This window comes from Phaseolus vulgaris, chromosome 3, assembly GCF_051622355.1.
Source record: "Phaseolus vulgaris cultivar YP4 chromosome 3, ASM5162235v1, whole genome shotgun sequence".
In the NCBI taxonomy this organism is placed as follows: Eukaryota; Viridiplantae; Streptophyta; class Magnoliopsida; order Fabales; family Fabaceae; genus Phaseolus; species Phaseolus vulgaris.
Genome location: NC_143500.1, coordinates 54927469 through 54949431, shown reverse-complemented (window position 1 = coordinate 54949431; position 21963 = coordinate 54927469). Strand labels below are relative to the sequence as shown.

At 34.0% G+C, this 21963-nt stretch overlaps 2 long non-coding RNA genes and 1 pseudogene across 4 annotated transcripts; all 3 read right to left on the bottom strand.

The window, feature by feature from the left end:
* Window positions 1-1112: 1112 nt before the first annotated feature.
* LOC137826866 (uncharacterized) lies at window positions 1113-1793 on the bottom strand. The gene is made up of 2 exons (XR_016519377.1): window positions 1662-1793; window positions 1113-1402 (listed from the first exon to the last, which is right to left on the bottom strand). It is a non-coding gene; the product is annotated as an uncharacterized LOC137826866 (long non-coding RNA).
* A 3466-nt stretch (window positions 1794-5259) lies between these two features.
* LOC137805717 (uncharacterized) lies at window positions 5260-15675 on the bottom strand (annotated as a pseudogene). The gene is made up of 10 exons (XR_016519430.1): window positions 15596-15675; window positions 14104-14255; window positions 13666-13759; window positions 12671-12739; window positions 12396-12475; window positions 11547-11600; window positions 10508-10589; window positions 9352-9438; window positions 9198-9275; window positions 5260-5712 (listed from the first exon to the last, which is right to left on the bottom strand). The product of XR_016519430.1 is annotated as an uncharacterized LOC137805717 (transcript).
* Window positions 15676-19757: 4082 nt separating this feature from the next.
* On the bottom strand, window positions 19758-21536 carry LOC137808797 (uncharacterized). 2 transcript variants are annotated; one of them, XR_011080738.1, is made up of 4 exons: window positions 21077-21536; window positions 20752-20859; window positions 20344-20507; window positions 19758-20244 (listed from the first exon to the last, which is right to left on the bottom strand). It is a non-coding gene; the product is annotated as an uncharacterized LOC137808797 (long non-coding RNA). The 2 variants fall into 2 exon arrangements; XR_011080737.1 differs by having other exon boundaries at window positions 20344-20489.
* Window positions 21537-21963: the final 427 nt, after the last annotated feature.

Sequence of the window (21963 nt, the reverse complement as noted above, 5' to 3'; positions counted from 1 at the left end):
TCCTGACTTTTTCTTCCCCGTATCTTCTTTTTGTGATTCGTTTATGGACGTGCCTCCTTGTCTAGGTGCAAAAAACATACGAAAGTGACTGTGTATGTTTTTTTCGGCGCAATACGGACCCAGAATGAAATTGCAGAAATTAGGCCAGAATTTCACAAGTTTCGGTAGCCTTGGTTTGCACAAAATTTTTAAAAAATTCTCCCGGAATAGTTTTTTCCTGAAATTCCACCCAAGAATCTCCACTGAATTTGGGACAAAACGCGACAAATTTCAGGTCAAACGGAGGAGTATTCACCCACGAAAAAAATCAAACAGTTTCATACACAAACGAACCTTCCTTTCAGCTCTGGCAGTGAACTACAAAATAAAAGGTTTATTATCGTGAGCCAAAAAGGAACCCTAACTTTGAAAAACCTACACAAAAGGATCATTATCGTCGGCATAGCGTTAATAAGAATTTTGTAGCTAATATACTTCACGTAAATATATTAGCGGGTGTTTATTGCGTAGATCAAGCGTAGGCTTAGCCTACAAAGAGTTTAGAAATTTATAAAAAATTATGAGTTTGACCCCTGCTGAGCCCACACAAAATTATATTAGCGTGAGCCAAACCTTCAAAATGTCCAAGTTGAGTGAGTTTAGCTGCGAGAGAGACACACAATAAGCGTAAGCTAAACCTTCATGTTGGCCACAAATTAGCGTGGACTTAACCTTTAAAATATTTTTTATATTATTTATTTGAAAAAATGTAGGCTTAACCTACAAGTTTGACACACAAAGAATTTCAAATAACTTTCTAGTTTACAATTTGAAATATATTTTTATTGAAATAAATTAATTTTAAAAAGAAAACTATTTTTTTATTAAAATAAATCAATTTTAAAATTACATTAACTAATGTGAAATTAATTTTAAATTACTCTATTTCTTTTTTTTTATTAAAAAAAAATTATTTATAACTTTTTCTTTATACTTTTTACTTACCTTGAAAATTGAATATTGTTTTTTCTATAAGCTTCCTGATACAACTGTTAGTTTTACAATTGAGCTTGTATTTTTCAATTTAATAACATTAAAAAAATCATGCCAAACATCATGAAACTCATTGTGCAGACTTTGATAATATCAATTTATATTATATCTTCTTAAGAACGGTTTCTATTACTAAGAAACAATGTTGTGTGGCATAGTCCAACCTAAAAACCTATGCTCTAGCCCTGAAAACTATAGCTTTACAATATCCCTAGCTTTACAATATCCCTACCCTGTAGAGATTATTTCACATTCACCAGCAAAGATCTAAGCTTTCTGAACACACACAGTATGTTACCATTGTCAGGCAACATTCACAATCAGTATAACCTTCCCAGTGAAATCATTCAGACTCATTTCCACAGATGTCCTGTAAATATAGTTCACAGCATAAACAAATATAAATTATCAAAGAAAAACTTCTTCCAAGCAGTTAAATACTAACCACAAACCACAGATCAGCAATAACAACAAAATCAACAACATAACCAGACTTGTCCCAACATAACCTCATACTATCATGTCTTATCTAGTACTCTTCCTATAGAAAAATTAAAAGAAAACTCTTCCTATAAAAGAAAAAACAAATATATATACTATTCGTTGTCAAAAGAAATAGATTGGCTTACCTCAATTTTGTTTATATCCTTGCATAATTCTATTTCTGACTTGTTGACATTCTTTATGCTTTGCTCGGTTTTTTATTTTAAATCAGCTTCCACGACTCCAACAAGTTTTGTCACCTTGAAAAAACAGCATGGAAATGAAAAACTAAGTAGCTATTAGACATAACAAATCTCCTAATACTTGTCTTAGGGTGCATAATAGAACTTCAGAAAGAATATTAGCAGGCATATACAAAATATTTGTTTCAAAGTTCAAACAGCTTTCCCAATTCATCAAGGATACTTTTATTCTGTTAAAAGAAAAAACCATTATTGAAGTGGACATACTGGTTTTTTTGCTAACACTGCTTCTGCACTATAGCTTAGTTAGTAAACCATTGATGTTTGTATTGTAATCAATTTAACATGAAGATATACAAGCACTCATTGATGTCTATCACTTTAATTACATAATCCCAAAAAAGTAAGTGATTTTTCATTCTAGTCCATGAAAGAAAGAGATTTAACGAAATGCTTTATTTGAATTGGTACTATTCAGATCTTCTAGATGGCACTTTTAGTATGTTATATGTTGCATGCAGTGTGCCAGAGTGAACCAGGAACAAATAGTCAGAATTATATAAGGTGCAAACTTTTATAATCAGGAATATCTAGATTATATATTTATTATTAGGAACATCTTTATTTAATAGGAATACATATTAATAACAATAACTTTGAAATTAATGGTAAAAAATACCCAAAACAACAAGTTAGATGCTATTAGAAATTTGAAAAAGAAAACTCTAGTGTTGTCACTATTACAAAATACCTTAGGTTTTTTATTAGACTCTCAGTAGGGATTCACTTGGGTGAATTCTTCCTTGGCCGAGAGGTTTTCTTTGAAACTCTCTTGGCCGAGAGGTTTTTTATTAGACTCTCGGCAGGGATTCACTTGGGGGAATTCTTCCTTGACCGAAAGGTTTTCTTTGAAACTCTCTTGGCCGAGAGGTTTTTTATTAGACTCTCGGCAGGGATTCACTTGGGTGAATTCTTCCTTGGCCGAGAGGTTTTCTTTGAGACTCTTGGCCGAGAAGTTTTTCATTAGACTCTCGGCAGGGATTCACTTGGGTGAATTCTTCCTTGGCCGAGAGGTTTTTTATTAGACTCTCGGCAGGGATTTACTTGGGTGAATTCTTCCTTGGTCGAGAGGTTTTCTTTGAGACTCTTGGCCGAGAGGCTTTTTATTAGACTCTCGGCAGGGATTCACTTAGGTGAATTCTTCCTTGGCCGAGAGGTTTTCTTTGAGACTCTCTTAGCCGAGAGGGTTTTCATTAGACTCTCGGTAGGGATTCACTTGGGTGAATTCTTCCTTGACTGAGAGGTTCTCTTCTTAGGTGCTTGCATTAGTGATTTGCTAGAGAATTTAGCTGATAAGCATGATTTCATTGAATGTGGTGCCTCGTTAAAACCTTTCTTCAATCAAAAACCTTCGGGAAAGTCCTCTGGGAAAAAAGATTGAAGGTAGGAAAGAGTACACCTATGATACATATCAACTAAAGTACATTTTAAAATGGCTCGCGTTCCACGTCCTGGAAATTTCTCGGCCATTCAGTTGTTCTAGGAGATACGCGTCGTTCTGAAGATTTTCTCTGATTTTGAAAGGGCCTTCCCAATTTGCATTGATCTTTCTTTCTGCCAGGACCTTGCGAGCTTCTCCCTCCAAACCAGATCTCCCTCTTGGAATGCTCTGGGTTTAGTTTTTGAATTGTGTCTTCTTGCAACTATTCGTTTGCAAGCTTCTTCCTTTATTTTGGCCTTGTCTCGTGACTCCTGGAGTAAGTCCAACTCCGTTCTCAAACATTCTTCATTTATCTTCAAGTTATGGAGTTCTCTTCGGATTGTCGGCTCTCCGACTTCGACTGGTAGCATGGCGTCTGTGTCGTAGGTGAGGTTGTACGAGGTTTCCCCAGTTGCCGAGTGGGGGGTACACCGATACGCCCAGAGAACTTCCACGAGCTCTTCTACCCACTTACCTTTGGCACTGCCAATTCTTTTCTTTAATTCATTTAGGATGACTTTGTTGGCAGATTCATCTTGGCCATTAGTTTGCGGGTGTTCCACAGAACTTGTTTTGTGTCGGATGCCCAAGCTTTCATAGAATTCGGCCAACTTTCGATCTGTGAATTGTCTTCCATTATCCGTGATGGTGTGCGGGATTCCAAACCTGCAAACGATGTCCTTCCAAACAAAACTCTGAACTTGTCGAGTTGTGATGCTTGCGAGGGGTTCTGCTTCTATCCATTTTGTAAAATAATCCACTGCTACCAACAAAAACTTCCTATGCCCAGTAGCTTGCGGGAAGGGACCTATTATGTACATTCCCCAAAGACAAATCGGGAAGCTTTCTTGGCGAGAGACAAGTCATGGCCATCCTTCCCTTCTTCTCGATCTTGATTACTTTTTTCATGTCGGACACCCAATCTTCCTCTCCTTGCTTCGTAACCATACATTCCCTGACGGGGACGGAGGTATAATGCTTGTCAGAAAAAAAACTCCCCAAGAAGTTGTCAGCATTGAACTAGGCAAACGGTGGTGAATAGTGTATCCGGAGTGAACAATGACAACAAGGAAAAAAAAACAAAAACCATCAAGCATACTATGCTTCTAAAAATTACACGTATGAGCAGTGGACCTATAGGAAATGCACAGATTAGGGTCTTGTTCTCTTTAGGCTCCTCATACCATGTTGAAAGGATTAGTGACAAAACAATTCATGAAGGATGGTACTGCTCTGGTACCATGTTGAGAAGAGATAAACCGAGAAGGAATATACTAAAATTCCATGTATTGGGTACACATGATTATTCTTATTTATAATGACGAAGAGATACAGTAATAAGGAACAAAATCAATATCTAATAATGGGAAATATTTAGCATGATATCTCCTTTTCAAATCATACCATATCTCCCTAATGTAATAAAATCATCTATCTAATGTAATCAAATCATATCTCAAATAATTATTGAGAATTATGTTTAGATCAAGTTCAATGGCATCATGTGATATATATAGCTAGCCTCACTTAGGGGATATGATTATTGTTGTTATTATGATTATAGAAATAAATATATGTATTATTAGGAATGTTTGTTTTTATTCTCGTATCATATCTTTATTCTTAGAGGATATCAAATCTCTCTTTCTATTCACGGTATTAATTCTGTTTTCCTAATATAAATAAAGCATTTGTGTTCTTTCAAAAAATACACGATTTCAGCTCAATGACTCTATTTTCTACGATTTAACAGTTGTCAACTTGTCATTACTGTTTGTTGTATTCATAAATCAACACCTATTATCTACACTTAGGAATAGTATCAAATTTATTCCTTTCTTGAGCATCATTCATAAAGAGGACAACTTCTACTCTTGTACATTGAGACAATGCTAGTAAATCTTATACATACTTCTATTCTCATATCTAGGCTATATTATATTTTCATAATTTTTTAAAGGCTTGGATGTGTTACAGATACAAATTAGTTAAGTATCAAAGTGTAGCAAAACTGTATACATATATCTGATACATAGACGTGATCATATAGAAGTATAAGTGTTTTATAGAATAGAAGACCCTTATATACTCTTCTATTAATTTCACTCAAAATGTCAACCACAATGATGCAAAAAAGAAAAGGTTCAATCCATGTGTACCATCCCAATTGTTTGCCAATATTCATAACATAGATTCTTTTTTCAGAAACACTCTTCATCATTGCTGATAAAAAAAAAGATAGAGAAAAATTCATACAGACTTACTGAACTTATTAATTTTAATTATTTCCAGGAAAAAAATATTATACTTGGAGGTTTCTGCTGGATCCAGAAAGAGCACCCCTGCAACCAAAAGTGATTGCACTTCACCAGTAAGCTGCTCCTCCTGCTTGCTAGCATCCTCCTTAGCCAGCCTAGAACGTATTGACATTTTCTCCATCACCATTTTCTTTGATTCCAATTTCCCACGCATCTCCTCAAGTTCATTCAACCGACCTAATGACTCAGAATTGCCCTGTTCACAAAATTATTGCTCATCAATAGGCAATAATCATACACCTATATATTGGAAACTTCGACTTTTGTCAAATGAAACCAACAATTAGTGGGAAAAATCATCCCCATGTGTAAATAAAAACTAAATCACTTATCAAACTGACAAGATGGAACTGGTGCACTTAAATTGAAATCTAAACAGCAAAGTCATCAATACTAGATAATAGTGGAGCAACCAACCCCAAAACAGATAAAGCATGATAACGAATTGGGATGACTACCATTACAAAATGAATAGACATAAATGAAATAATGCACATATGAGTGTGTTGTGTGTGTTCTCAACGAACATATCCATGATTAAAAGCCATAATTTTATGCCAAACACAGAAGTTAATAGCAAGAGTAAGGTAAAAATACATGGAAAAAAAGTAAAAGTACAAACGGGCAACATAGGTTACTTACAAGAGCACGACAGTGCAAGAAAGTGAAAACAAAAGGCACACAAGCTCAAATATATATATACAACCCAAGAGGATGTGAGCAAAGTAGAGACCACAAAATGGTGTGTTAGAGTTCCACAAATACAGATTGTTGGTTGGCTGGTAACACATTTGAGGTCTCTTGGCCAAGAGACCATCCTCCGTTTATGTGAACAGAGCATAGAACACAAAATGATGAGCCAGAGTTCCACAGATTTTGAGTAGGCCTATACTCCACCAAAGTGCCATGGGTTGGACAGAAATGCAGCTGAGAGCTCTGGGTTAGATGGTTTGCGTCGAATAGAGAAGAGACTAACGAGAGTAGTTAGATAATTAACCATTGAAAGGAGTGAGAGTGGGAATTAGTGTTGTGCTCTAATCAAATACAAGGGGGAGAGGACACAAAACCCAAAGATTTGCCCCCATAAACAGCACCAAATAGCATTGTTCTAAGGGCCAAAAAAGAGGTTTATGTCTCTTATGAAATAGCAGCACTGATTCATGCAACTCCAAGCACAATAGTGAGCTGCAATGTGACAGACTTCAATGACACACCATGATGCCAATATAGCATGAACTATCTACTATGCTTTGCAGGGCATTCTGAGTTGGAAACTGCGATTCAAGCATTTCCCTTTGTTCAGATATCATGGACTAATCATATTGCGCACGGTTGCCAGTTAAGACCCGGATATGCAATAAAAAAAAAGTCAAGCACACCAATAATTGTACACCAACTGAAACCTGATCACTAACGGAATGTCCTCCGATTAATTAATGGAAAATCCTCCCACTCATTAACGAAACTGATTATTTACAGAGAAATGAAGCCAACAAAGGTTGATTTAGTTACTAAGGATCAAAGCGCCATGTTTGAAAGGCTTAGGTTCAACCTCACCCAAAGAATTAAACAATGAGGTACTCAATAGCCTTTCCACCCCTTCACAACTTTTGTAACCAAAAACAGAAAAATAATCAATTGATCCAACCATCTTAAATACGCTTGCTGTTACAAAGAGATTCCTTCACCAACTTACGCTCAAAAAGTGCGATGAGAGATCATCAGGCAGCCTTAGTAAACCTCAACCCCACTATAAAGTTGTTAAGTTTGAAGCCTCACCATTATCTCCTAGTAGGATGTTTGGGAGGATTACAGTTTTGTCAGAGGTTGAAGGGAACCTTTGGTTGTTTATAACCTTATTTTATGCAACAACCACTTATACTCATTATTTAGGCTATAAGGTTATGAACAAGTTCATCCTGGCATCATGGTTCATTCAGGAAATAGGTACAAAGATAGGTACAACTCATAAGTACACTACATAGCACTACATAGCAGTTTTCCAATACAACTACTTACAACCTATATTCAATACCTATTCTAACATTACCCTCAGGCTAGAGCATACAAATTGTATATACTAAACTTAGAACACATAAATTCAATCTGAGGTCCTCTTAAGGATTTTGTAAACACTCTTTTTGCAAGTTGATCATTCACAAATAAAATGACAGTTAATTTCTCTGTGTTTAGTCCTCTCATGGAACATTGGATTAGAAGCAATGTGCAGAGTAGCTTGGTTATCACATTCACAATGCATCTTCATTTGTTGAATCTCACAAAAGTTAAGTTCCTGAAGAAATTGTTTCACCCATACAAGTTCCCAAGAGACGTCATTCTTCTATATCCAGCTTCAACAGTTGATCAAGCAACTACGTTTCGTTTCTTACGTTATCAAGAAATAATTTTTCCTTCCAAGGAAAATACAATGTCCTATAGTAGAGCTTTTGTCAATAGGGGATCCTGCATGATCAACATCACTACTACCAGAGATTGTAATGGAGCCTTTTTGAGGTATCTTTAAATACAGATGATAGCATTCCAATGGCCTATACAAGAAGCCTGCATGAACTGCCTAACAATAACAACTACAAAAGATAGATCAAGTCTAGTAATAGTAAGATAAAGAGGATTTCGGACCAGTCTTCTATGTCTTTTAGATCTGGATCAGAGACAGATTCACCTTGCTTCGTCATTAATTTCTAATTTAGGTCCATAGAATAGAACTCCACTAATCTACAATCAATCATACTTGTCTCTTTTAGGATATATAGAGCATATTTCCTTTGAGAGATTACAACACCTTCTTTTGACTAAGCTACTTCAATACACAAGAAGTATTTGAGGCTTCCAAGATCCTTGGATTGAAAATCTTTACACAAGTGTTCCTTTAGCTGAGATATCCCGGTAGCATCATTCCCTGGAATGACTATATCATCAACATACACTATTAAGTTCAATTGATGCAACCCAAGAGAGATAATTTATCCAATTCAATTTTTCAAAAGTAATGGTGGGAGTTTCGGAGAAGGAGACAGCAGGTGCAAAAGACATTATCGACAGTGGAGACTGAGAGAGAAGAAACAACCACCAATAAACAAATAGAGAACCCTAGGTTTGGCCTCAAACCATGCCGGAAATGAAGAACTCGCGGTCAAAACAGAGACCAGGAGGTTTGGCGAGATGTCACGCACCTAACAACAACAAACCAAGAGTGTGCACGTGGTGCCACGTGGAGCAGAATCTGCTTTCAAGACCGACAGGGTTGGTCATCGCTTGGAGAGACACTTCAGATCCGGTGGATACCGGAGAAAACTATGACGACGGACGGCGAATACTTTGATGGAGAAGACTGATACCAGCATGGCGGGATCAACCCACTCTGATACCAACTTAAAGATAAATAAAAGAGACAATATATTTCAAAGAGCTTGATCACACACCTCTCCTCATTATAGAATTCTGATATAATCAATAGAGGGAAGAGCAGAGATCAAAAGCCAGATTTAGAGTCATGCAACTCATAAGTACAGCATATAGAAGTTTTCCCTAAGTAATATATTTAATACCTACTTTAACGTTTCTAAAGCTAATGCTATTCAACGTTAGATTGACACCAGTTCATCAACTATCAAACAGTTATTAATACTCTCAACTACAAAGGTGTTCCCAATAATGTACCTGGTGGTTTTGCTTGAGAGGACGGAGGCACTCTCTCATTTGCTCAGCTTTTGTGGCAGGCCTAACAGGCACAAAACTCTGCATGCACAAATTTCAAATAAACATGTAACTGACAAAAATAAAGTTCCCATAACTTTTTTGGCCAAGATCATACCTTTTTCTCCTCCACAACAGGTGCTGGTGAAGGTTTGGCTGCTGAAGGTTCATCTGGAGGCAATCCAAGTCTCCGCCTTCTTTCTGCCTGTCATAATAGACAAACAAGGTGACTTGATTTAAATTCCGTGATAAAAGATATATGATTTCCTATGCCATCTTTTGAAAGAAAAAGGCTTGTTGTACTCCTCAAGTTTTTCTAAAAAACTCATGCAGCCATAAATGCGTTAGTAGCAAACTCCAAGATTATTTTTCGTTACCAACAGTTTTGTTCAAAATGCATAAGCTCCTTCTGTCCATATTTAATTTGATTAGCAATAACAAAAAGTAGACTGTCATTTTCGGAATGGGTGTTTCTGGTATAGCATGTATGGAAATGGGCATTGCGGAAACTTTCATTGAACACAAATAGTCACTGTATCTTCAAATTTCACACATTTTTCTCTGCACTTAATGCTCCTATTTATGTGTATCTCAAATCATTCAATTCTTTCATTAAAACAATAAAATGGCAAAACAGAAATTAGCTCTTTCACCAAACTTTTTTGAAATAGGTTTCATTAATATGCATATTGCAGAACATTTTATTTGTGGGTTGGAGCATAACTCAACCATTTTTATCTAACCTATAACTTGGATAACCTAAATGCCAAGTGTAATGCAACTCCAAAATGTAAACAATATATAGTATAATTCAAAAGATCATAAATCTATCAGATATAAATAACTTTTTATCAATAAAGTACAATTTTTATTCATTTTTGACAACCATGTATGGACAATGGTGACTTATCTTTACATATACAGCCTGAATTAATGTCCTAGACTTCTATATCTTTTTACCAGAGACTGAGACAAAAAGTTAAGCAATCATGTCTTGAAAGTTAATGATCTTGAGGGAAAATAAATTTAAATCCCAAAATGTATTATCAGTATCCAACAACAGCCACATGACAAACGATCTGGATTTAACGCATAAGGTAAACCAAAATCAAATAGATGTAAGCAACACAGATTTAGGACTGAATTAGGACTTATATATTTCACATTCATATTCCAATTAAAGACAGTTCCTATGATCTGATTCAAAAGCCAGGTAAGAACTGGCTCAATAAAAGATCAAGAGAGAGAACAAAATGGTTAGGAAATGTTGAAACCTTGTCTTCTTCCAACTTTTGCTTGATTTTCTCCCTAGCCCTTTTCTCTTCCTCTTTCTCTGCCTTTCTCAAGGCCAACAACCTGCAAGAGGAACAAAATTTTATTGTAGCCAACTGCATTCAAAACAAAACACAAGATGTGCAACAGTAAATTTATTAGCTAAGCCAGACCGCTTCCTCTCATTGTCTTCTTTAATCCTCTTTGCTTCCAGCAAAGCCTTACCAATGCGAATTCTCTCCTTCATAAAAATAAAGAAAATGACAATCCAAAGTCATTAACAAATATGGACAAACGTATTTAGAAATACTATATTACAATGTTATAAACTGGTCCAACTGCATGGGAATAACTAGACTTGTATAAGAGCAGAAAAATTAGTACAAAGAATGCCTAAAAACATTTTAAGCCATTGATTAAGTAACTGATTTCAAACATAGAAGTTTCACATAGCCATTTAAGCCTATGTGAAACTTCTTTTTTCCCCTTTTAGCACATTTTTTGTGAAACCTTAACTGGCTTCAAGCAATTTTCTGTTTCACATAGGCTTAAATGGCTATGTTAAACTTCTATGTTTGAAGTCAGTTACTCAATCAATGGCTTAAAATGTTTAGGGTTTAGGTCATCCTTACTTTTAATCAACCCAAACCTTACCAATATGTCAACAACAACAGTCCATTTACCGTATAGTCTTCAATATAATTAAATTGGTAATCGAAAAATAAAATAAAAGTGGAGGCTCAAGATGATTTCATATCACATCACATGCATCAAACAAGATTCATTATGTTGTTCTAAAATTCAACCCTTCATGGACCAATGGGTCATAGAGTCATACACCATGTCAGGGACCAACTCTCCCAATACCAAAAGCCAAAAAACGTACATGGAGAACCATGGTTGGTTTTATATCTCTAACAAAGTCTTCATACAAGCACATCCCCATATTTTCCATGATGTAAAAATTTTAAACAAAGTGTATTTCAGTAAAGAAAGTCACAAGAAATAAGTGAGAAGCAAATGGATGAATCCACAAAATACCTTTTCTCTTTCTCTTTCTGCTCTCTTCTATTCCTCTTTTTGCGAGCTCTCTCCCTTGATATTATAGTTTTAAAGTCAAATTATTACACAATCTAAAGATATATAAGCAATAATAAATAGGGTTAAAAAGTAACTCCATGTACACTAGCTCTGGACACATGTGCATATGTGCTAAACTACATAATATAAAAAATCTACATGTTTGTGTATTAATGGCCAGAACAAAAGGCCATTATGTTATGAACTTATGACAATATCAACTGAACACAAGGCCAGAACTCAATACATCGACACTAATTTCAATAACATTAATATTGTCGTGTATTAATGGCATTTATACAACTGACATGAAATGGTAGAGGACACAGAAGAAGACACATTTCTAATTTCTAATAATTAACAACTTCAAGACTACCTAAAATTTTAAATCAGGGACTCAGGGTGCAGTACACATTCGCATTAGGTGTTAACTTAATCATCCTATGCTACTAAGGAAAATAAAGAGTGCATCAACTGTGTCCTTTAAAGATCAGGTGAAAGCAGATTAGGGATTACCTTGGGTCATCATCAAACATTTCTTTCATCAAGTAAATCAATACATTTCTAAAATTATTCTCTACTCCTTTCTCCATAAAAATATTAAAACTCTAAAATAGCTTCGTAACTTCACCCTTTAGTGTTAATGTTATCTGAATTAGGGATTACCCTGGGTCATAATTATACATTACTTCCATCAAGTGAATCAATACATTTATAAAATTATTCTCAAGTCCTTTCTCCATAATAATATTAAAACTCTTTCATAACTTTTCCCTTTAGTATGAATGTTTTCTGAATTCAGTTTTATACCTTAGTTCATGTTGTTTGGCCTTCAGTTCTTCAGGAGTAAGAGAAGGTTTAGGAGCCTCAATTTTGGTGTTGACAGGTACCTGAGTGAATCATTATTCAGCAGGTTAGAAACTAGAGATGCAAGTTGATTACACTGAACAAATTTTGGCACTTATACATTACTTGAACTAGACTTATTTTTGTTTAAGTTTGCAACATCAAATTTGTTACTTATGCAGCAATCAACAGTTAAGCACACAATAACAAAGAGAGATAGTAATAATATAATACTGTACCAAGGGCATCTGGTCTATGTCAGAATCATTCTCGTGCTCTACTTACAGCAGCCTCAAGGCCAGCATTACCTGTAGAAGGGAGAAATTGAATTTAATAATATCTACATAGAGTATTGATAACTATAAATGTTCAGATATATGCAAATATTAATAAAGTATTGCAATATTTTTGAAAATATGACTAAAACATTTCCCAAGCGTCCAAGAATGTCCCATGACAAAAGGCACTATTATAATCAATTGTACTCACTTACATATACATAAGCAGCTAACATACTCCAGAAATGTACAATGATGCAATAATAACTAAAGATGATCACAAACTATTTGTTAGGAGCCTTCACAGAGAAGGTAAAACACAAAAAAGAAATTGTAGAGGCAGTCCCTCAAAACTGTATTACTTCTCAGAAAACTTCCAAACCAAGGTTTAGAAAGGAAAATAGGGCCTTCCCGGTTACAAAACAATAATCCTCCTTCCATCTACCAGATAAGAGAAGAATATATAGACTTCCTGAAAGAAAGTCTCAGCCCCCTTCCGCAACCGCTGTAAACAGCTAACTAACTTTTAAATTTCCTTCTATAATAAACTTACCACACCATCTCATTATTCCCCTTTTCTATCACTATCCCATCAAAATAAAATAATTTTCAAGGCAGGAAGAAAAATTAAAAAATCTACAATAGCAATCAAGCCTCGTCACACTAGGTGAGATTAGCTCTAGGATCAAGCAATGCTGCTAGGCTGTATTGCAAATCACATTTTCAATAAAAACAGTCCCCATGCAAGCTAAACATAACTGGTCTTCCTCTATTTATTTTACTTGGACGATCCTCCATTTCATCCACCTAAACTACACAAGCCTATATTAGTCTTCTCACATGAGAAAGCAAAAAACAAACCAGTTGGAAAAAAATAACAGAAATACGACAATATTACAATTTTGGACCAGTAAAGACACTACTACACAACTATGCAAGACTGCGAGTAAGTTCACCAGAGTGATGAAGCGCCCGCGTAGCCCGTCGTTGAAAAACCCATTGATTCGAGTTCCTCAAGCAGCTTTTTGTCAACTTCGGGAACAACCATTTCTGCGTTAACATCATACATCACAATCAGACAAAGTACAAACTAAAACCACAACACCATCTTCACAATTATTCATTAACTAAAGAATCGAATTCCATCATTCTACCTAAATGAATAATGGTGAAATCTGTTTATATTTAAATACTCGTTTGATCCTGTACCTTCAGGATCTTTACTATTTAGTCCTTAACCCACACACTTTCTATTCAGTTCTAATCTAAATAGTAGGAACTAAAACGGATTAAGAAAACATGTTACACGTAATTCAGCCTTTAATTCATAACTCTACAATTTTAGATTAGGAATATCCCATGTTAATTAACTCGGTTTAAATTTAAAAAAACACCTTCATTTTGATCAGTTGATGCGGCGCCGGAAGGGTTTTCCGACGAAGCAGCTGCATCCACCTTCGGTGCCTCCAAACTAATCGGTTTGACGGTCTCGGAAGTCTTGTCAACAAACTCAGAGTGACCGGTTCTTTTAGTGTGCAAATCACTCCTGTATACGTGATCCAAACAACAGAAAAAATAACAGTAACAGATTCAGTTAATAACACACATACATCATATATAAAAGAAATAAGAAGAAAATCGTTGAACCCTAAAATGAGAATCGAGAATTGTGGATTGGACTAACGGTTTTGGATCGGCAGGGTTTGGAGCAAGCGGTGCAAACGAGGTTGAGAACCGGTTCAGTGGATTCAGAGAAGTTGGAATGGGAAGTGAGGTCGGCGTGCTCTTGGGCTTCTTCTACGGTTCTCAAAAGAGCACCGCAGTCACCGCACTTGAGAGAAACCCCCGCCATTGATGCAATTGAATTCAATGCAGCAACGATTATCAACAAAACGATTTATATTTTGACCAATCAGCACTTACGACGACTCATTGCGTTCTGGATACAATCACCAAATTCAAAGGAGTAATAGGAAGGAATGCAGGGTATAGCCTAATTCTGTCCATAGGATTACACAATATAATTTAAAAGCTATAACTGCAAAATTTGTATAAGAATAATCCAGACGTGATTTTTTAAATAAATATTCTTCTATTAGTATTTTTTACAAGAGGTAATTACATTCAAATTGAATGAATCAGTGTTAATAATAAAAATTCTTAACAATTTTCAAAATGTAATACTAACCAGTCTTACAGTACTACATTTCAATCCCAACTTTAATTTCAAATGATAATCAATTAATTAAACTTACTGCCCACAGATCATACCGATCATGCCACAATTAGTCGATAATCATCCAAGGAATAAGGATACATAGCCGTGGGTTTCGTGTAAGTATCATTGTCTTTCACACAGGTCTTTCATGAATAACATAAGAACTAATTGTGAAAAACATAATTTAAGAGAGAGGAAAAAAATAGCGAAAATAAAAGATACTTGAATACGTATTTGAAAATATAACTATTATGATTTTGATTTTGAAAACTGTTTTTTCAAATTTTTTAAGATATATAAACGGTTTACGTATTATAAACTGTTTTTAATTTTTCCATTCTAAAAAAATGTTGTAAGATGATCTTTTATGATATTTTATTTGATAGAATGCATGACCTATTATTTTATACAATTATATTTTATAACATTTTATTCTGTACGATGACTTTTTATCTTGTACGATGATCTTTTATTAATTATTATTATTATTATTATTATTATTATTATTATATTACATTAGGCAAAGTATTTTCCCTGTAGATATATTCTGCAGGTCCAAAACCATCACTTTCTTGATGGAAAAATGTTACATACACAACCTCTTCGCTACCGATAGTACTAATGATATTATTGCAGATCCTAGCAAAGACAAACGATCGCATCTTAACCATGGCTTATACTCATACTCTGGGTCCGCATTCGGCAGTATCATATCGGGTTTAGCAATATCCATCAGCACCCGCCTCATCTCGGAATGGGAAATCTTATATCGTGCTTCTTCAAAAAAAAAAACTAAATCACGTACCAGGGTTCTCAATTATGAATTTCACAATGTTGGAACCGTCATCGACTTTAATGGTGATGGTATCATCATCATCCGCATAGTTCAGCATCCCAACCAAGCTGTTAACATCCATATCCATGATGATGATGTCGCGGTCACAACGGTAGTGCGCAAACCCCTAGATCGGAGGATAAAGTTGACGATTAAATTGTGCCCTAGATCGGAGGATAAAGTTGACGATTAAATTGTCCGAATCCATTGTATCGAAGAAGATTCCTCCTGAGGAGAAGCAGTGGAAACTGGCGACTTCGACTAACTCCTTCATCATTTTCGAAAGGTTCTTCAGAATAATACCTCCTTTCACGAGATGGACTTCAAACATCTTGATGGAAGATGAAAATACTCTTATTTTTATACGATGATCTTTTATGATATTTTATTTTGTACAATGATTTTTTATTATTTTTATTCTTATTAGAGGTTTGGATCTCAATCCTAAATCCTAAGAGACGTCTGACCATTGAATTTTTTAAATCTTTGAGTTCTAGGTAGAGGAAGATGATTAGTTGGACTAATTGGGAAAAAGATAATTTAAGAGAGAAAGAGAAAATAGTGAAAATAAAAGATACGTATTTGAAAATATAACTATATATACAGAATTTTTATGATGTTTGATTTTGAAAACTGTTTTTCCAAATAAATTTTTTAAATTAATATTTTTTTATTTTTTAAAATCAATATCTAGTAAGTTTTAAAAATATAGAAGAAAATTAGTTTAAAAATATTTTCAAATTTAAAAATATAAAAGAAAATTAGTTTAAAACTGAAAACTAACCACTATAATTTTCCATTCTCAAAAAAACGTGGTAAGATGACCTTTTATGATATTTTATTTGATAGAATGCATGACCTATTATTTTATAACATTTTATTTAGTACGATAGACTTTTTATCTTGTACGATGATATTTTAAAATTATTATTATTACATTGGGCAAAGTATTTTCCCTGCAGATATATTTTGCAGGTCCAAAACTATCACTTTCTTGACGGAAAAATGTTACATACATCTTATTTACGGTAATGACAACCTCTTCGCTACCGATAGTACTAATGAAATTACTGCAGATCCTAGCAAAGACAAACAATCGCATCTTAACCATGGCTGTATACTCATACTCTGGATCCGCATTCGGCAGTATCATACCGGGTTTAGCAATATCCATCAGCACCAGCCTCATCTCGGAATGGGAAATCTTATACCGTGCTTTAAAGAACAACAAAGTAAATTAATTCGTCAAAAAAAAAAAACCTAAATCATGTACCAGGTTCTCAATTGTGAATTTCACGATGTTGGAACCGTCATCAACTTTAATGGTGATGGTGTCATCATCATCCGCATAGTTTAGCACTCCAACCAAGCTGTTAACATCCATATCCATGATGATGTCGCGGTCATAACAGTAGTGCGCAAACCCCTAGATCGAAGGATAAAGTTGACGATTAAATTGTCCGAATCCATAGTATCGAAGAAGTGGAAACTGGCGACTCCGACTAACTCCTTCATCATTTTCGAAAGGTTCTTCAGAATAATGCCTCCTTTCACGAGATGGACTTCAAACATCTTGATGGAAGATGAAAATACTCTTATTTTTATACGATGATCTTTTATGATATTTTATTTTGTACAATGATTTTTATGATGTTTGATTTTGAAAACTGTTTTTTCAAATTTTTTAAATTAATATTTTTTTTATTTTTTAAAATCAATATCTAGTAAGTTTTAAAAATATAGAAGAAAATTAGTTTAAAAATATCTTCAATTTTAAAAATATAGAAGAAAATTAGTTTAAAACTGAAAACTAACCACTATAATTTTTCCATTCTCAAAAAAAAGTTGTAAGATGAACTTTTATGATATTTTATTTGATAGAATGCATGAACTATTATTTTATACAATTATATTTTATAACATTTTATTTTGTACGATGACTTTACTTTTTATCTTGTACGATGATCTTTTATAATTATTATTATTATTACATTGGGCAAAGTATTTTCTCTGCAGATATATTCTGCAGGTCCAAAACCATCACTTTCTTGATCGGAAAATGTTACATATTACGGTAATGACAACCTCTACGCTACCGATAGTACGAATGATATTATTGTAGATCCTAGCAAAGACGGACGATCGCATCTTAACCATGGCTTATACTCATACTCTAGGTCCGCATTCGGCAGTATCATACCGAGTTTAGCAATATCCATCAGCACCAGCCTCATCTCGGAATGGGAAATCTTATCCTGTGCTTTAAAGAACAACAAAGTGAATTAATTCGTAAAAAAAAAAAAACTAAATCACGTACTAGGGTTCTCAATTGTGAATTTCACGATGTTGGAACTGTCATCGACTTTAATGGTGATGGTGTCATCATCATCCGCATAGTTCAGCACCCCAACCAAGCTGTTAACATCCATATCCATGATGATGTCGCGGTCGCAACGGTAGTGCACAAACCCCCTAGATCGGAGGGTAAAGTTGACGATTAAATTGTCCGAATCCATAGTATCGAAGAAGATTCCTCCCGAAGAGAAACAGTAGAAACTGGCGACTTCAACTAACTCCTTCATCATTTTCGAAAGGTTCTTCAGAATAATGTTCAATGGAAGATGAAAATAATCGATGGTGGCTGGCGAGGACCAGTGATCCAGAGTTATCGTGAATTCGATTGCAGCTGCTCTAGCTAGTTTAATACATTTTAGTAAAATAGTATTTTCATAACGGAAAGTAAAATTAAAATTGCAACTATTTTCATCACAAGTTAATCCAATAATCACTTAATTTTACTAAATTCCATTTAATCCATTAATTTCACTTAAACATTTCAAAGTCCAATAATCACATTGTTTTACTAAATTCAAATTAGTTAAAGCTCACATTATAGTGATTTTAATGAATTAAAAATATATTTAAATTATTAAAATTGTGCTTAAAGGCATTGGGTTTTGTTTCAATTCATTAAAATTGGTGAAAAAATAAGATCACATTTTGATCGCAAAGAAATACTAATTAAAATTAATTTTAGTTATTCCACTTTACACATTTTTAAATATTTATTTCACATATTTTTTTGAGTAGTTTATGAAAATTAATTGAAATTCTTAAGTAGTTCACATTAGGACTAAAAGTTAGATAAACTTCTTAATCTTGATGTATCAAGAACTTGTGCAAGAGTGTATCATTCTAGATGCTCTTAAGCTCTTTTAAACCATTGATAAATGTCCTCCCACCAGACTTGATAATGAATTTTCTTAATTAATTTAGTAACTTTCTTTTAAGACAGTTATATTTTACATAATCAATTATATTATAAATATTAATAAAATATATTTTTTTTACATTTTTTTATTATAATCAAATAAATAATTAAAATAAAACATAAAATAAAAATATTATTAATGAATGAGTTAAATATGTTTTTTTCTTATATTATAAGATGAAATTAATTTTTGTCCCTAGTCCAAACTTTATTTATTTTATTTTGAATGCTTGTAGTAAGAAAAGGAATGAGACCTTATTAGTGTATTTTTTTTATGTAATTTATGTAAATTGTATTACAATATTATAATTAGTAATACACATCAGTAATGAGAAACTTTATTTATTTTGAATGCTTGTAGTAAGAAAAGGAATGAGACCTTATTAGTGTATTTCTTTTTATGTAAAAAACGAATTTACAGTGTAAATTGTATTACAATATTATAATCAGTAATGAGTTAGCATCTGTAATGAGTTGGCATGAAATATTTTAACCTAATAAACTTATTTTAATAATTTTTTTATTATAAAGATTTTAAGATATACCAATGTGAACACATTAGAGTAAAAAACATATTTAACCCATAATGAACAAATATACTTAATAAATATAATAAAATATATATCTATCTTTCCTATCAAACTATAGAATAAGTAGCAACCAAGTTCTCACACAAACTTAACAACAATATTTTACAAAGGATAGTGTATGCAAATAAAACAAGTTTACCTTCTTCAAGTAAGCATCTCATACCTATAAGCAAAATAGTAACCAAACACCTTAAACTCCCTTAAGTTCTTTACAGTTCATCATCTCAGTGTTATCTTATTTTCTACTCTGGGATATAACCCAACTATTTTTCTTGGAACGTAGTTTCTTATGACAAGAATAAAATGGAAAAAAGGAAAAAAAAGATACATTTTGGAAAGTGACAAGAAAAAATGAAATGGATTTCAATGGAATCTGATTCTTCAAGCAAGGAAGCTGCTTGGAAGCAATCAGCAGCATCAGTTATTCGGCCATCAGCCTTGTGAGTTAATCCCAAGTAATACCAAGCCATGCGGTTGGTGGGTTCTATTCTAAGTGCATCACAAAGTAGACATCTAGCAACAGCATTAAAACCAATTTTCAGTATCAAAGAAGCCATCAAGATCTTGCTTGGCACGTAGTTTGGTTCAAACAGAACCGCTAGCAGTGAGAGCTTCTAATAGCTGGTACAATCACGTTCAAACATATGAAATGTCAATTTGATTAAAACAAGAGCAAAAGCATAAGTTCAACCTGTTGATAACACATTGTTTTGTTCTTGCCTTCAGTGTGTTGTTGCTGGTGAGTCTTCCTTTAACTCTCTGGCCTTTTGCAAACAGATTTCGGCATCCTTCCAGTGAGAAAGGCTTGCGTGTAAATTTGCCAAACCAAGTCAAACTTCAAGTTCGTTTATCTTAGCATCATCCACCTACAATTGTTCTCCATTCTGGTTAAACAAAAACTTCCTTTTTATGTATGGTACAATATGTGAAAAATATATTAGAATACTCTAAAGTTATATTTTGTCGGACCACTTCTCCTATTTGCTTACTTTTCATTACCTTAATTTAAGGATTATTAATGTAAATAAGTATAATGCTTTATGTTTATGTCTTTATATATTATAGAATGTTTGTGAGATTTCTAATAATAATATTTTAATGTAAGAAGAAAAGATTGCATAATGATACCTGTGAACCTTGGTTAGGAGGCCCGGGTGATTTCCTCTGGGCTTGAACCAATCCAAGAAACTGCAACAGCATTCCGACAGCAAATCACCAGTATTTGCCCACAGTTTCCTATGATATGATTGCAACGAGAACTTATCAGAATTTTAAAAAACCTTGAAATTGCGACGAGCAACAGTGGCCACAATTTTATGGTTTCAGTGTTTAAGAGTCAATACAAATTGCAACACAACCAAAATTCAGAGCTCTCGTTCCCAATTAACGGCAACTTCAATAACTACTCCCAACAGCACTTTAAAAGAGTAAAGAATGCGCAAACGGAACTAACCTTGAAAAAAATTCTCAAGCACGTGACTCCTCCGAGCCAAAACGGAACCCAGTTTGTGGGGCGAGGTGTCAAACAAGAAATGCAGAAGCTGAGACGCCAAATCACGCTTCGTCCTTCGTGTTCTTAGCGAAGCCCGAAACAGGTCACCCTGATCGAGTAAAGTCACGCAGTTGAAACCCGCGACGGTGTTGCAGAGCCATAAACGCGCCTCGGCGCGACCCACCGCGGACCAAATAACGGTTTCCAAGTCGCTCAGAAGGGACAATCCGGATCGAATTGAATCTTCTTCGTCTACGACGTCGTTCCAATTGGGCTTCGTCAACAACAAGTCGATCATTTTTTTTGCCTGAATGAACAAACCCTAGGAACTTGTTTTGGGAAACTATGAAAACCCTAACGCGATGGAGCAAGCAAAATTGCCACGAAGCTCCGAACTAGCATGTATCAACGAAAAATGAAAAGAATAAATTTTTTAATTGAAAAATGTTTAATTACTAATTTGTTTACTATTTTCTTGGATAACTAAATTTAATATTAATCCTTTATAAGTTATCATCTGATTATGAATTTTTATTTTTTTTATAATAATGGCTTGAAAAATCATATTTAGGATATTTTTAATTGATTAATATAAAAAATTATGTATCAAAATTAAACTCATTTAAAAAAAATAGTAATTTTTTTATTATTTATACAAACAAAAATTTCAAACAACAATTTAAAAAGTACAAGGATAAAATAAATTACTCGGTAACAGTCATTTTAGTTCTTGTTATTACTAAATCACTACTCCTTATATTTCAAAAGAATAATAATGATATATTCAATTTTGGACACACTTATAGAGTTTTACTAGATTGTTTAAGAAAAGTGGTGGTGGAAATATA